Here is an 11,767-nt window from a genome sequence, read left to right on the forward strand (position 1 = left end):
GAGATTTATCCCATTTACAAATCACCGTTTATTTGAAGACGTACATTAGGACGACTGCTTAAAAGGCTCTTTAAATGAAAGTGTTCAAACTCTCCCCTGAAGCAAGCAGCTTCATTGTAACACACGAGCTGAAACGACTCTGCAGAGACTCTTACTGTAATGGTGCCTGGCAAAGATCAGAGCTTTTAGCAAATGGTGGTTTGAGTCTAGTCAGAGGACAAATGTCCACCCAGCCCACCGAAATGACTTTATCCATTTAGTCTGGTGTTGGCTTTTAAAGGGATAGTTTAACAAATAAAACGGACATTTTGTCATTGTTTACTCACTGTTTGAGTTTTTTTTTTTATTACTATTCTGATGAACACAAAAGAATATATTTAGAAAAATGTTGGAAACGTAAGTATGTAAAGAAAGACGAATAATGTGGAAAGATGTTTGGGATAGGGACAATAATAAGCTTGTGCTTCATCCCGTTCCGTTTCCATAATGACGAAATTAATTTTGTTAATTATTAATTTGTTAGTTAAGAATTGTTTTAAGTGAATGATTTTTTTGTTCGAAATAAAATAAGTCAAATCAAATCAAATCAAACCTGTAACCATTGGCTTACATAGTATTTGTTTTTCCTACCACGGAAGTCAATGGTTACAGGTTTCCAACATTCTTCAAAATATCTTCTTTAAAATTTGAAACAAGTGAAGGGTGAGTAAATGGCTGAACTTTTATTTTTGGGTCACCCATATCTTTAACTATTTAACAGGGGGTCATAGTGGCCTGGTTGGCCTAGTGTTCATAGTTGTACATTCAATTTCTAAGTTTGGTGTCATGAACACAATTTAACAAAATATTGGTCAAAGTAAAAAGAAAAATATTAAATGTTGGAAAAATAAATAAAGGGTTAATAAGTATATAAAGGGATACTTCACCCAGGAATGAACATTTACTGAAGAAAACTGAAAACCTGTAACCATTGACTTCCATAGTAAAAAAGAAAAGACAACCATAATAGAAGTCAATGGTTACAGGTTTCCAACATTCTTCAAAATATCTTCTTTAGTGACTGAAACAAGTGAAGGGTGAGTAAATGACGACTGAACTTTTATTTTTGGGTCAACTATATCTTTAACCCTTTAGCAGGGGGTCATAGTGGCCTAGTTATTAAAGAAAGAAGCAGTATTTATTTAGCAGTACTATAGCTCTAGAGGGGTGTCCATACTCTGTCCAGAAGGGTCGGTGTCCTGGAGAGTTTAGCTCCAACCCTAATGAAGCACACCTGAACCAGCTAATTATATTACATTCACCTTATTCTCCCCGTATGAGCAGCCATTTGAATCTTTTTGGCTCGAAACTTCAGGTCTTATTTGTGTCCATTCATTTTTAGAGGTTAAAAACAGCTCGTAATGCTGCGTTATGTTGCAAACTGATCTTTTCTTATTATATTATTCCCCCATAGGCAACTGAATCGGAAGTCCTAAAACAATTGCAAAAACGAGCACACTTCCACATTGTAGAATAAGGTCAATATGAACTACTAGATCAACTAGAAACTTCCTGGAAGGTGTGTTGAAGCAAATTGGAGCTAAACTCAGCAGGACACCAGCCCTCCAGGAACGAGTTTGGACACCCCTGATCTAGAAGTATCCAGAAGTACAAGCATCTGTTAATAAGGACAAGTATGAACAAATACTGTCTAATAAATACATATTACATTTACATTTAGTCACTTAGCAGACATTTTGGTCAAAGGAGCAATTAAGGAGGCGTTCAGCGATTCAAGAAGAGGGAAGACACACAAGAAATGTTTGAGCTCAAAGAATTAAGTGCTAGAGTTAGGAGGAGGGAGTGCAGTTTAGTTTAGTTTTGTTTTTTAGAGAGAAGAGTGTTTTTACAGGTGGTTTGTCAACCCCACTCACCTGTGTGAAGCTCACTTCATAAATGCACATATTAATATCTAATCAATAAGTACTAGTGTCTATTTATTCATTCATTTTCCTTCGGCTTAGTCCCTTATTTATCAGGGGTTGCCACAGCGGAATGAACCGACAACTATATTTGTTTTACGCAGCGGATGCCCTTCCAGCCGCAACCCAGAACTGGGAAACACCCATACACTCTCACAATCAAAACCACACTCATACACTATGGCCAAGTTAGTTCATCCAATTCGCCTATCCTGCATGTCATGTAACCGGAGTGGGAAAACCACGTGAACACGGGAGAACATGCAAACTCCACACAGAAATGCCAACTGGCCCAGCTGGGATCAAATCATCGACCTTCTTACCGTGAGGCAACAGTGCTAACCACTGAGCCACCGTGCTGCCAAAAATCACAATTATATGAATATTATCTAGTAAGTAAATGCAGCCTATATATAATAGTGAGTACTAATATCTTCTAAAAAGGCAGTATCTAATGAATAACGTAATGGATCAGATACTACACTCTAAAAAACGTTGAGTTATTTATTTAACCCAATGGTTGAGTTTAAAATATTTGGTGCTTTGTTGGGTTGTTTTTAACCTTTACTTGGTTATTTATTAATAACTCAACCTGTTGGGTTAAATATTTGGTGCTTTGTTGGGCAATTTTGAACCTTTATTAGGTTTATTTATTAATAACTTAACCAGTTGGGTTAAATATTTGGTGTTTTGTTGGGTTATTTTCAACTGATTTAACTGACTAATGTCGTTTTTTGCATTATGAACTTTATTTAAGCTCTAACACAATAATGTAATTTTTTTTATCAAATGACCTCTCCATGTCTTGTTTTTTATATCCATTTCACCAGCATTTTTAATTATTGATGATACAAACATGCGCTTCACAACCAATCTATATTAAGCAGATAAACAAGCTACACTCTAAAAAATGCTGGGTTATTTATTTAACCCAATGGTTGAATTTAAAATATTTGGTGCTTTTTTGGGTTATTTTGAACCTTTATTAGGTTTATTTATTAACAAAACCAGTTGGGTTAAATATTTGGTGCTTTGTTGGGATATTTTATAACCTTTGTTGGGTTATTTAATCAATAACTCAACCAGTTGGGTTAAATATTTGGAGCTTTGTTGGGATATTTTATAACCTTTACTGGGTTATTTAATCAATAACTCAACCAGTTGGGTTAAATATTTGGTGTTTTGTTGGGTTATTTTCAACTGATTTAACTGACTAATGTCGTTTTTTGCATTATGAACTTTATTTAAGCTCTAACACAATATTGTAATTTTTTTTCTCAAATGACCTCTGCATGTCTTGTTTTTTATATCCATTTCAGCAGCACTCTTAATTATTGATGATACAAACATGCGCTTCACAACCGATCTATATTAAGCAGATAAACACGCTACACTCTAAAAAATGCTGGGTTATTTATTTAACCCAGTGGTTGAATTTAAAATATTTGGTGCTTTTTGGGGTTATTTTGAACCTTTATTAGTTTATTTATTAATAACTCAACAAGTTGGGTTAAATATTTGGTGCTTTGTTGGGTTATTTTTTAAACCTTTGTTGGGTTATTTATTTAATAACTCAACCAGCTGGGTTAAAATTTTAGAATTTCAACAGTCAACTGATTTAACTGACTAATGTTGTTTTTGCGTTGTGAACTTTTTTTAAGCTCTAACGCAATAATGTTATTTTTTATCAAATGACCTCTCCGCTACACTCTAAAAAATGCTGGGTTTTTTCACCCAATTTTGGGTGTAATATGGACTAAACCAACTGCTGGGTTAATTTTGTAAATTAAATTTATAGAACTAAATTAAACCCAATGTTTGGGTTTGTCCATATTTTACCCAAGTTAGGTTTAAATAACCCAGCATTTCTTATAGAGTAAAGGTCTGGAACTTCAAATGTAATGGAAATGAAGCATTTTCAATATTTTTGAAAACTGTATGTTATTTATTTACACCAGCCATAATTATAACATTAATAGTAGTACTTGTAATATTAGCAATAGTTATTCCAGAATGGGAAAAATAACATTTAATCAAAAATAACCCAATGCATTGGGTTAAAATAACCCATAGTTGTGAAGGTGCTTCTATAACCTACAGCTGGGTTAAATATTGGGGTATTTTTAATCCAAGTATTTTAACTGAGCAAGCTAGGTGCTAGATAATCGGTTAAATGTTAAAACACTTGCCACACTGTCTCACAGAAGATGTTGGGCAGATGTGAATGACGGTGAAACCCTCTTGAGAAGTTTGAGTGAAAGGTTCTTATCAAACGTGACCCCATCATATCAAGGCTGGAATATTCCAGGCACAGGCCTCGGGGACACAGAAAACCCTCACGAAGCACATCACGTCACTGTGGGTCCGGACTGAAAAACAGCGCAACTTTGCCAAATCCATTCGGGGATGTTTTTGTGTTTATTTTTCTGTGTTCTATTGCAGGATGTTGCCTCAGGGTAACAAATCCATTTTCTTCACTTAGCAAGCACATGATGCATATAAAGCAATAAAACAGCTAATAAAGAAGGGATGACTTTGAATAAGCCAATGAAAAAGGGGCTTCTTTTATTATGTTGCGCTATAGTGATTATATGTTTAAAAATAATCTGTTTTCTTTCTCTGGAATGGTACACCATAGGAAAGATGCATAAGGGTCAAAGACGAACAGGGATTTTAAACATCAAGCATGCATACTGTTAAATTCATCCATTCATTCTAAACTTGTTTTACTAAATATTTAAATAAGGAGATGAAAACAAATAGGCTAATGGGACAAATTTATACCCTATTTTAAAAGTGAAACCACCTCATATCCACTGATTATAAGTTCAGTATTTATTACACGACGGTCTCTTCTTTACATTTACACTATAACACAAGTAGCTCTGAGTTCTGGTCTGTTATAATGACTGTTTACATTTATATGCTTAACCAGCATTTCATCACAGTACTCTGAAACTATTTCGTTACTTCTCATAGCTATTCACCTTATTCTCCGCGTACGAGCGGGCGCAGCCATTTGAATCATTTTGTCTCGAAACTTCCGGTCTCATTCACTTCCATTCATTTTTAAACGTTAAAAACAGCTCTTTTTGCTGCTTGGTGTTGCAAACTGATATTTTCTTATTATATTATTCTACTTTGTCTGTATTGTAATGCAAACACTTGTTTGTAGAGTAAGTAGTTTGACCGTTTTTTGCCGTTTATTATTCCTAGTCATTTCTCCCATAAGCAACTGAATCGGAAGTTCTAAAACAATCGCAAAAACGCGCACACTTCCGCATTTAAGAATAAGGTCAATAGTCTATTAGTTTTCATCGTCTTATCAAACATTTAGTTAAACAAGTTTAGCCAAAACAAAACAAAACAAAAAGTGTAGGATTGTTTACATGGAGTGAAAGACTTATCTTTAGATATCTTCGATGTGTGCACTGTTTAATAATTGTGCACAGTACATACATGTAAATGTGTAACTAAAAAAACATATACAACTGATTCAATTGTTTAAAAATCACACAACTGTGGCATACAGGATTAATTATAACAACACTGTAATTGTGACATAAAATACTGTGTGTTTCATATTTACATTCAATGTGGTTCTTTTCTATCCTACACTTTAAAAAACGTTGGGTTATTTATTTAACCCAATAGTTGAGTTAAAAATATTTGGTGCTTTGTTGGGTTATTTTGAACCTTTATTGGGTTATTTATTAATAACTCAACCAGTTGGGTTAAAAATGTAGAATTTCAACAGTCAACTGATTTAACTAACACAAAACAGCTGTATTAATATGCGTACGTAATGTTGTTTTTGCATTCTAATGTTTATTTTAGCTCTAACGCAATACTTTTTTTTGATCAAATTACCTCTCCAGGTCGTGTTTTTCATATCTGTTTTACCGGCACTCTTAATTTGATGATACAAACGCGCACTTCATAGCCGATCTATATGCGGATAGAAGTGCTTTCTCTACCTCCATGTTCATTTCTACATTTTTTTTAAAGGAAATTAAACACATATTTGAGATATTAGTGGTTTAGCCACTTTTTGGCAAAATAACCCAACAAATGACTTATTTTGTAACCCAAATTGTTGGGTTAAGCTTAACAAGTCAATGGATTGGGTTAAAAAAAAACAACAACAACAACCCATCATTGGGTTATCTGTTGGGTTATTATTAACCCAACTGTTTTAAATGAGTACAATACTTTTTGTTGTGATACTATTTAAGTGTGTTCCTTTTTTGCTCTGACAATATAGCTATGATTTCCATGGTTCTGTTTACTTTTTATTTGCACAACAGCACAGTAGCAGGAAAAAACCCTGTACTGTATTTAATTATCAAAGATTTTTTTTTTATAATTTGAAATCTTGTTCAACACAGTTTTAAGCTGGAGAAAAACCTGTACTGTATTATATTTATCAAAGATTTATTGCAGCTGTTATTTTTTGTGCATCTGTTTATTTGTAAACAGGGAGGGAAACCCCTGCGTTTGAATTATATTTTGCTCAATAACTGTTTAATAAAGGTTTTGACTCTCAAGTAACCATTTATAGGAAAATACCGAATATATATATCGTATACCGTCATTCCTCCTAAAAATACCGGGATATGATTTTTTGCCCTTATCGCCCAGCTCTAGTGGGAACGGTGGGCGGAGAACTAGAATTAAAGACACAGGCAACAAAAACAGCTACATAGTGTTTAGAGCAGAAAATCCAAATATTCTGAAAGGTCTAATAAATAATCTCAACCCAGGCTCATTCTGAGAACGTAGTCCCGTGGACGTTTCTGGAGGCCGCGAAATACGTCCCAGGAGGTACGTATTTTTGCACTTTTTGTTTTCGCGAATCCGCGAGAGGCCGCTGTGTGTGCTATTTCCCGCGCCGTTCTCGCGTAAACCCGCTAGAGGCTGCTGTCGAACGACCTTCCGCCTGTCTGCCTGGATGACAGAATGATTGACCGTGCGACCGGCCAATTGGCTGACCCACCCTCCTCCGTCCCTAAACCCAACCAACGACGATTCGCAAAAGCCGTCCAGAAAAAGAAAAGCCCTCGTCTGATTTTGACCACGTTTTCAGATTTTGACCACATTCTCACCCTGTGACGAACTTGTTTGCTTCATTTTTTGGATTTTGTTTTTGTTTTCTTACCTGATTTCTGGAACCGCTCTTCCCCGGACTCGAACCCAGTCGTCGTCGTGGTCAGCCCCTCTCTGCGCCTCGAGTCCGCCAAAGTACACAAAGAGCTAACCGGACAAACTGGTTGCAGCGGGAAAGCGGAGTGGAGACGAGCGGCCGGCCGGCAAGCGCCGAAAGGATTGGCGTCACGCCACCCCGCAGCATTCGCTTAAAAAAATGAAATGCAGCCGTACGTACCCCCGGCTACGTATTTCGCAGTCTACAGAAACGTCCATGGGACTACGTTTTCAGAATGAGCCTGGGTTGAATAATCTGATGGATGTTTTGAGCTAAAACTTTACTGACACATTCTGGAGACACAAAAGACTTGTCCTAAATCTTGAAAAAGGGGTAAAATAGGTGCCCTTTAAAAAACGCAACTACACAAATCTAATGTCATTTTGATTAATGAATCTAATGACCTCTAACAAACTGCATCTTTGGGGCAAAAGTCCTTTGTCTATTTCAGTGATTAAGAAAAACACATTTTGAATCTGCCAGAAAAATGTCAAATTTATTAGCCCTCCGGTGATTTGTTGTCAATTCTTTTTTCAAAAATTTCCCAAGTGATGTTTAACATAATATATATATAGTATAATATAATATATATAGTTTAATATAATATATATATAGTTTTTTTTTCTTCTGTAGCAAGTCTTATTTATTTATTTTAGCTAGAATAAAGCAGGATAGTTTTTCCATTGCCTACGAAACAAACCACTGTTGTACAGTTTTCCTAATTATCCTAAATTGGCTAACATAATAACCTAGTAAAGTATTTAAAGTACACTGTAACATTTTAAAATAAGGAGAAAGATATTATGTTCTGTCATCACGGCACATCACCGGTTATTAATAAATTAGTTATTAAATTATGTTGAAAATGTGTTGAAAATCTCTCCATTAAGTGAAGTTTTCAAACTAATTTCGAGAGGAGCACGTGATATGATTGACTGCAGCTGGCCACTCATCTACATTCACTAGTTAGCCAATCAGATTAACCCCAACACACTATAAGTAGCCTAGCTAGAACTACTCTCTTGTCTTCGTTTTCCGAAGAAACCCCCATCCACCCCTTCTCCTCCTTTCTTCCTTTACCACGGGGAGCTCTCGAGAACCACCTGATCTCGTACTCCCCGCATATGCTCTATGGACCAGACGGGAGCCCTGGGCTCACCTATCTCCGAGCTCAGGGTTCTTTCCCGGGACAGCATGCCAAACCTGCTAACAGTTGTCAAACAATATCTAAGTGTGAACTCTTGAAACAACACTTGGGAAATATGTTTCAAAGAATTACATTTTCTCAGGAGGGATAATCATTTTGACTTTTAATTGTATACTGTACGTTTATTAAACATTTATTTACAGACGACACTTCGCAGTAAATGATGTTTGCAACCATTATTGAACCCATGTTGTGACATATTTATTTTATTTAAATTATTAAAGCAGTCATTTTACTTTAATTTATATGATGTAACATATGTCACTGAATATAATCAAGTGACAAATCAATAAATACGACACAATATAATCTTATGTTAATGCTTTGGGTTTATATCCGTTGCATTTTTGTGTTTTAGTTATTATGCATGCTACATCTATTTCTGCCTTGTTTCCATCTCTGTCTTTCTCCTCACGAACAGACATGCCCACACAGCCAGAAATTAGCAAGATTAAAAACCGAATGTTTTTGTATTGCAGACAAATACATGTGGAGCTGAGCAGACAGTAATTAGTCCTCGACTCGAGACTTGCTGTTCTGCTTAATAGCTTCATGAAGCCCTTTTAACCTGAGTATCAAATGAGCTGTTTCCATAGTGAGGATATGCATGGCAAATTACAGTCTGACAGAAAGTTACAGAGGTCGCAAACACTGCAGAAACAAAAACGAAAGAGAGTTTCACATACACCAACAACATAAATGAAGGACATAAAGAACAGATATGTTTTTAAAACACATAGTGAAAGGAGAAAGTCCTGCAAAAGGCTTCAAGGATCAAATTTACCAGTGTTCTGTCGGTTTGTCCTACCTTGTCAGAATGTCCTACCTCCAATTCAAATAGTAGGTAGCACAGTTTGATGAGGTGATATGCTAAACATCAGATTTTGTTACAAGTGTAAATTTTAATGTGGAGTAAAGTGATATGAAGCTGTAATATCACCCTAATCTACCTAATCCCTAACCACCCCAACATTAGAACCATTCAAACACAGTGTTGGTAGCATAATCTGATGGGTAGGATAAAATGTCACTGGGTTAGCTTCAGTAATTAGCAAACAGATGCTACTTATCTGCTATTAGATAACATGCTTAAAACATGTTTCTCAAGTAAAAGCCATTTAAAAGCAGCTGTGTGCCTTGTTCTACACTTGAAGGTGTGATAATGTAACAATAATTATGTATCAGTCATGTTTTATTGCAAAGGTTTGAACAGATTGTAGTCTACTAAACTTAAAGAGGTATAGTTACACCCCACCATACTCACGGTGAACTCACCTTCAAACCTAGGTTTCTTTCCTTTGAACACAAAAGACATTTTGAAAAATGTTGGAACCCACTGACTACCACAATTGGCATAATATATAGGCTACTAGAAGTCAGTGGGTAATGTTTAGCCTATCAACATTGAGCTCTATTTTAACGATTTAGGCGCAAAGTTTAAAGCGCAAAAGCATTAAGGGTGTGTCCGAATACACTTTTGCTATTTTAAAGACAAACAAATACGCTCTGCGCCCTGGTGCATGGTCTAACAGGGTTGAGCTTATTCCCGTAATGAGTTATTGGTAGGCCCACACGGAATTTGCGCGCGCAGAATTCAAACCTGCAGATTCTGCAGATTTTTAGCCCATCAATGTTTGATCCTACTGTTTATTTACTTGAGTAAATGTGTGTAAATCTATATTTATTCAGTTTTTACATTAATTACAGTAATATTATTGACTAATATGAAAATGTTCATCTGATTTATGTACAATGCAGTTTATACAGTAATATTTTCTGTATTTTAGTAGAGATATTATATGAGAGACTTGCTTTGTTTACCAAATAAACTGAATCTAATAGGATTTGCCGTTTAAACATTAAATAAAAGTTTAAAAGGTATTACTTTTTTCACATATTAAGGTTTTAGTTATGATATTCCCAAAATAATTTCGCAGAAATCAGCAGATTTTTACCAAAATTCTCAGCAGAAATAGCAAAAAACGTCCGCAGATTCCGTCTGGCCCTGGTTATGAGCATGTTTTAAGTATAATGTGGATTAAACCACTCAGAGTCTCATCTGCCATTCCCTTTAGGAGTTAGTTGCGCCACGCCATGGCTCATTTGCTATTTACATGACGGACTTTGGAAGTGGAAAAACTGAAGGCTTCACTAGCAAGAAAACAGTTAAACTAACCATCTGCACAGGGATAAAGAATGAGCCTCCTCCATTCAGCCACTTTACTTTCTCTTTCTCTTTTATGCTTTACATTATTCCTTCATGGATAAGGAAATGGTGGAAACTCACTCTACTGAAGACATCCATCTTATTGCGCCGGGTGTTTGATTGGGCCCATTATCTCAAAACAGTGGCGGATTTAGGCATGTGCAATGTGGCTGATCGCCCAGGGCGGCATGGAGACTCAACCCACTCAACCCCTCCCCCTCCCCCTCTTCACTTTCGTCCGCAAAAGGGCGGCACAATCGCTGGTATCTTACAAGAAGTGGCATGAACACTTAACCACCCCAATCCCACTGACCCCAACCAACACCCCTCACCTCCGCTCTTCACTTTTATTCCGCTAAGGGCGACAGGAAAGTCGGTATCTTACAAGGAGCGGCATGGAGACTCAACCCCCATCCGCTTCCCCGTTAATAACTTTAGTGAAATCAAATATAAGAAAATATGTGAGTAATTTTCATTTTTCTGTAAATATTAAGGGGAATGAACGCTTTCTTGGGGTCAAACACAGCTGTTAAAGAAACATAATTCCCCTTGAGTTAAGCAGATGAGTTTTACCAGTTTTGATCTCCATATCTGGCAGATACACTTTTAGCTTAGCATAGCATAAATCATTGAATCGGATTAGACCATTAGCATCTCATTCAAAAATTCAAATTAGAGTTTTGATAATTTTCCGATTTAAAGCACCTGAAATTAATCCCCAGCTAGTAACTAGGTAACTAAGAGCTATGTAATCCCTACTGAAAAAACAGCTTAAACCAGCCTAGGCTGGTTAGCTGGTTTTAGCTGGTTTTAGCTGGTTGAGCAACCTGGTTTTATAGGGGTTTTGGCCATTTCCAGGCTGGTTTCCAGCTATTTCCAGCCTGGTCTTAGCTGGTCAGGCTGGAAAATGACCAGCTAAAACCAGTTTGACTAGCCTAGCCAAGCTGGGAGCCCAGCCAAAACCAGCTATGTCCAGCTTAAACCAGGCTGGTCAAGCTGGTTTTAGCTGGATTTAGCTGGTAATTTTCCAGCCTGACCAGCTAAGACCAGGGATTTTTTTCAGCAGGGATATCATCAGCCCACTGCATTCATGGTACAGCAACTAATTTCCTAGATTTTTAGACAGGAGTGAGAGTATAGTTCCCATTTATATTGATAAAGAAATAGAAATCAAGCTTTAAACAAAAAAA

At 36.4% G+C, this 11,767-nt stretch overlaps 1 protein-coding gene across 1 annotated transcript in view; it reads right to left on the reverse strand.

Moving 5' to 3' along the window:
- The window catches only part of crip2l (cysteine-rich protein 2-like), a 31,433-nt gene that overhangs the window by 18,046 nt on the left and 1,620 nt on the right, over nt 1–11,767 (reverse strand). The gene's annotated exons all lie outside the window — the stretch shown is intronic.

This window comes from Danio aesculapii, chromosome 20 (genome assembly GCF_903798145.1).
Source record: "Danio aesculapii chromosome 20, fDanAes4.1, whole genome shotgun sequence".
Taxonomy (NCBI): Eukaryota; Metazoa; Chordata; class Actinopteri; order Cypriniformes; family Danionidae; genus Danio; species Danio aesculapii.